The sequence below is a fragment of the Petaurus breviceps genome, unplaced genomic scaffold, assembly GCF_028583685.1.
Source record: "Petaurus breviceps papuanus isolate PSGF00001 unplaced genomic scaffold, PetGlider_PUasm1.0 151, whole genome shotgun sequence".
Classification (NCBI taxonomy): Eukaryota; Metazoa; Chordata; class Mammalia; order Diprotodontia; family Petauridae; genus Petaurus; species Petaurus breviceps.
This window is the reverse complement of record NW_027185712.1, coordinates 17,864,246-17,869,792: the sequence shown is the minus strand read 5'-3', so window position 1 is coordinate 17,869,792 and position 5,547 is coordinate 17,864,246.

Here is a 5,547-nt window from a genome sequence, read left to right as displayed (position 1 = left end):
ACACACACACACACACACACACACACACACACACACACACACACACATGGCATTAGCTCCTTCCTGTTTCAGACAACCCCTTCCTGCTATGTGAGCAACAGGAGTTCATACTTTCTGTTTCTTTAACAGGGGCTTCATTTGACCTAGGTGCTAAGTACCTCTTAGCTTTCCAATACAAAGGGATCTTCAAATTCAAATTACATGACCATTACACCATAGAGGATCATGATGTACTGCATTATTTCATAAAATTAATTTATGTTCTTTTATGTTCCTTATACTTGTCAACCTTAAAAGCATAATAGTATTCCATTATATTAATGTACCAGGTTTATTTAACCATTCCCTTGTTGTTGTATGTTAAGCATATAGGATGGCACTTGAGGATGTCTGAGATGTGCTTGATATTGACTTTTTAAAATGTGAACATTTAGTAGAAATAGAAGAGAGCAAGGCCCAAGAGAGCAGATAGGAGTGGAAGTTACGAAGTGTGGGCTTTCTGCCCAGCTAGAACTCAGACTGCATATTGTCTCCCCAGTTAGAATGTGAGCTCCTTCCATCCATTCTAGAGGGCACTTTGAAACTATGCCCTAAAAACTACTAAATTGTGCATATCCATTGATCCAGCAATACTACTGCTGGGTCTGTACTGCAAAAAGATTAATAAAAAAGTAAAAGTATCAATATGAACAAAAATAATTTTAGCATCTCTGTTTAATGCAGCAAAGAATTATAAACTGAAGGGGTGTCCATCAATTGGGGAATGCCTGAACAATATACTGTGTATGAATATGAATATACTAGTGTGCTGTAAGAAATGGTGCAGGGGATGGTTTCAGGAAAACCTGGGAAGGCTTGTATGAACTGATGCAAAGTGAAGTGAGCAGAACCAGGAGAAGAATTTATATATAACAGTTTTGTAAAGATCATTAACTCTGAAAGTCTTATGGACTTTGAACCATACAAGGACCAACCATTATTCCAGAGCACTCAGTAATGAATCAGCTACCTACTTCCTGAGAGTCTATAGACTCAGAGTATAGATTAAGACGTGCGTTGTTGGGTTTTTTTTTGCTGTTGTTTTTTTTTACAAGGCCAATGTGAGAATTTCTTTAGCTTGAAAATACATGTTTGTAACAGGGTATTTTGTTTTTCTTGCTTTCTCAACTGGGGTGGAGGAGGGTTGGTATAGGAGATGGGAAGGAGAGAAGACAGATCTTTGAAAAATAAAATAAAATTTAGTTTCTTTAGGAAAAAAAAAGAATACGAGCTCCTTGAGGGGAGGAGCCAAGTTTGGGGCTTTCTTTGTTTTGCTTGCACAGTGTGGCCACATAGTAAGCACTTAATAAATGCTTGCTGACTGAGAAGGCAGCAATAGAGAAGCAACAGTAGATAAATGGAGGGCAACCATGAGACATGAAGAGAAAAGGGCCATTTTGTCTTTTCTGTAAATACCTAGACATGCAAACTCTATTCTGACATTTCCAGAAGAAACCAGAAACAAGTCAAAATGAAATTTTGGGGAGGCATCTCAAAATTGAACCAGATCTGTGTAAATGCAAGAGGTGGGGGGGGGGAGACACACAGGTTATTTCTATATATCTCTTTTTTTCCCTTATCAAATTATAAACTTAATTGCCCCCACTATCATCTCCTCTTTTTATATAATTTTCAATCTCTCCTTATCTACTGATTTATAAAGGTGGTAAATAGGCCATCTTACTGCCTGTGACTAGAGTATACCCTTCCCTACCCCTCATGGGAAATCAAAAAGACAGAGAGAAGGTGGGAGGGAGAAGCAAGAGTGGGAAGGGGAAGGAGGGAGAGCAAGTGAGTGTGCAAGTAGGAGTTTTTAAACTGACTCAGTGCCCTGCCCCCCACAGTCATGGGGGTGGGGGCAGGGACTACTCAAGGTTTGCTGGGTCATCCCAAAGTGCCAAGTCCTTCAGACCTGAAAACATGTGAGCACATATTTCCTTGGAAGTAACTAAGACACAGGCTCAGCATTCCATGGGTATGTTCAAGCCAGAGCAAAGCACTAGGAGGTTGCTGTTTACCCAGGTTCCTTCCCTGCTGCCTAAAACCATGCCATATCTCCCTATCCTTAGGGGGGAAAACCCTCATTAGATTGCACTATTTCTGATAGTCCTATATCTTTTCTGCCTTATCATCTAAACTTGCAAAAGCTGTCCACACTTGATGTATCTACTTCTATCTGCTTCCTTTCTGTCTCTTCGAAATGCTCTGGAATATTTCAACCTCATCTTTCAACTGCAGCTGTCCTTCTGAGATTGTCCCTTTTTTGACATATCTAATGGCCTTTTCTCAATCATGTCTTTCTTTATCTCTCTGTAACATTTGACAATACTGATCACCACCTCCTTCTGGATACTGTTCTCTCCTAGCCCTTCTTCTCTCTCACCATGCCACATGCTCTCATTTTCTTTTGTTTCCTCTTCATGTCATGTGCACAAACTGGGTTTCCCCCAAGCCTCCATCTTGGATCCTCTTCTCTTTATTCTCTTTAATGTCACTTGTTGATTTCATCAGCTCCCATAGGTTAAATTATTATCTCTGTGTAGATAATTTTTAAATCTACATATTCAGCCCTAATTTCTCTCCCATATTGCCAGCTGCCTATTGAACATTTCAGACTGTATGACCCTTAAGCACCTCAAACTCAGCATGTCTGATATAGAACTCTTTATGTTCTTCCTTCAAACATACCCTTCTTTCAGACTTTCTGATTTACTGTAAAGAACATAACTATCCTTCCAGTCACCTTGGTTAATAGCCTCCACGTCAAGCCTAATTCTTACTGTTGTTCATACTGCATACAAAAGCAAATGCTAAGTTTTGTCTTTCATATCTCCACAACATCTCTGATACCTCCCCTTCTCTGCTCTCCTGTCTGCTATGCTAGTTCAGGCCCTCCCTCCTCACCTATTCAATAGCTCAATAGGTGCCCCTGCCTCAATTCTCTCCTTAGTCCAATCTTTCACATAGTTGCCAAAGTGATGACCATGTCACTACTCTGTTAAGTATACAGCAGCAACTCACTATTGTCTCAAGAATTAAATAGGTGTAGGAAATATATGTAGTGCCTTCCTCAACTCTCTCTTGCTGTGGACCCAGTGGTCCTTAGAGGGCAGCTGATTTCTACCCCTCTGGGTTCTAGAGTTAACCCTGAGAAGTTGGATTTCTAGTACTGTCCTTCAGAAGTCCTCACAGGCATACTTTTCATTGGTTATCAGATTTAATTAGCTTTTAGAAAGCCTATTTTCAAAGTAGATATAGCAAGGACAGTTGCTATAAAAATGGTTCATTTATTTTGGGGGGACACTCTTTTTTTTGCCAACATAAGATCACTGAGATGAGTGGGCTCAAACTTAAAGAGCACAAAGCTAATGAGGCACATGTATAGATGGCCAAGAGTATATTTGGGAATGCTTTGTGTCCTTTGTGAAACCTTAAGAAGTCCCCTTTAGATGTAGTTCTCCTGGGCTCCAAGGACCATTGTCTTAATAGATTCCATAGCTTGAAATCCTCTGCCTGCCCTTGGGATCTCATGCTGAAGCTGCCTTCCTTAATATCTGATGTGGTGTGTCACTGAGGCCACATCAGATGTTGTCAGGCTGCTGCTCCAGGGACTATTGGCTATTGACTGATAGCTATTGGCTCTGGTGAACACTGCTACTCCACATCTTCTGACCTTTGAAATTCACAAGGGTATCACCTGGCTAAGGGAAGGTTGGGGGGGAGGGGATGAGAGAGACAGAGACAGAGGCAAGACTGCACTTCTTCAAGAAGACTTTCTTGGTACTCCCAGTTGTTAAAGTCTTCCCCTTCCAACTCTTCTATAACTTTTATATACTTAGTCATATACATGTTTTCTTTCCCATTGAAATGTAAGCTCCATGAGGAAGGAGGCTGTTTTTATTTCTATTCCTTGTACTTAGCAGAGTAAGCACTTAAGAAATGTTTGTCAATTGACTAATATTTGTATTTCCTTCAGATCCTAGCTTTATACAGAACAAATTAATTCTAAATGATGTTGTTGAATTAGTTTGTTTGTTGAATTAGTTAGTTTGATAAATCAGTGCCTCATTACCTCCATGTAAGTTCTGCTCTTTCCTTTGAAACTAGCTATTTTTACAGCCAGCATTGGGTCAGTGGGCTTTTCCCTTTAGAAGCAAGTAACCTAGTCACCTATCTAGGAGTAAGGCCTGGAAGATGTCTGTTACAGTCATATGATTATAGGATTCAGTACTTGGAAGAATCTTAGGAAGCATGCAAGATGAGGAAACTGAGACCTGCATAAGAAGTGACTTTTCCAAGATCACACACTTAGTAGAGTGGAGATTCAAACCTGTTTTTGTGACTCTGCCATCTTTTACAAACTTTGCTGGTTAAGCATCAGCGGTTCCCCTTTGTCTTCAGACTAATATACAAATTCCTGTGTTTGACCTTTAAAATTCCCACTTTCTTCCTATTTTTAAAGGCTTAATACATATCACTCCCCCTCACATACTCTATACTCCAGCCAAACTGGACTTTCTGTTTGTTCTTCATGCACAACATTCCATCTTTTGCAGCTGCGGCTTTGTACAGGCTATCTCCCATGCCTGGAATTCTTCCTCACCTCTACCTCATGGAAACCCATAACTCCTATTAAAACCCAGCTTAACTGGCACTTCATTCAAGAGGTTCCCCCAAGCCATTCATCTGCCTTCCTGCTTCACTGTATATATTTTGCATACGTATATGTGTGTGTATTTATATATATCTTGTTCTCACCCATCTGTGAATATGTCAGACCCCTCTAGAGTGTAAGCTCCTTGAGGTCAGGGATTGTCTCACTTTTGTTTTTGTATTATCAGTACCAGCATGGTGATTAGCACCTACATATTAATTGCTTAATAAATGCTTGTAGGTTGTTGACTGATGTGCCTTTCCAGTTTATGTACCTGTCTTGATAAATCTGTTCCCGTGAGCATTCTGGACACCCCTGGCTACCCAGTGATTGATACATCATTAATTAATCATAACATTGGCAAAAATGCAACAAAAAATGTTTTCAAATGGAACAAATGAAAGAGGAAAAAGGCAACTTAAAGGAGACTATAATTGAAACTTTGTGGACCAGGAAACACTATGCCTCAAAATCTACCCTGTACTTTGGTTCTTCTACCCAAATGAAACGCCACCTTCTATACGAAAGCCTTTTCTTATCCCCATAGTCAAGTCCGTATTACACTTTTCCTTACACAAACCCCACCTAAAGCTTTGTTTGCACATCTCAAGCCTGTTAGTTTGTAAGATAATTGTTTGCACATGTCATGGTCTTAAATTTGACTATAAACTCCATGAGATATAAATTGAACTGAAATGAATCAAACACACACCTGTGCCGGTGCCTGTCCCCTGGATCACCACCTCTTCTCTCAGCATCGCGTTAACATTGCTCATCTGTGCGCTCTCCAAGCTCCTCTGCATCTGTCCCAGGTCTCGGACCCTCCCTAAGTGCTTAACCCTGTATGGGTACGT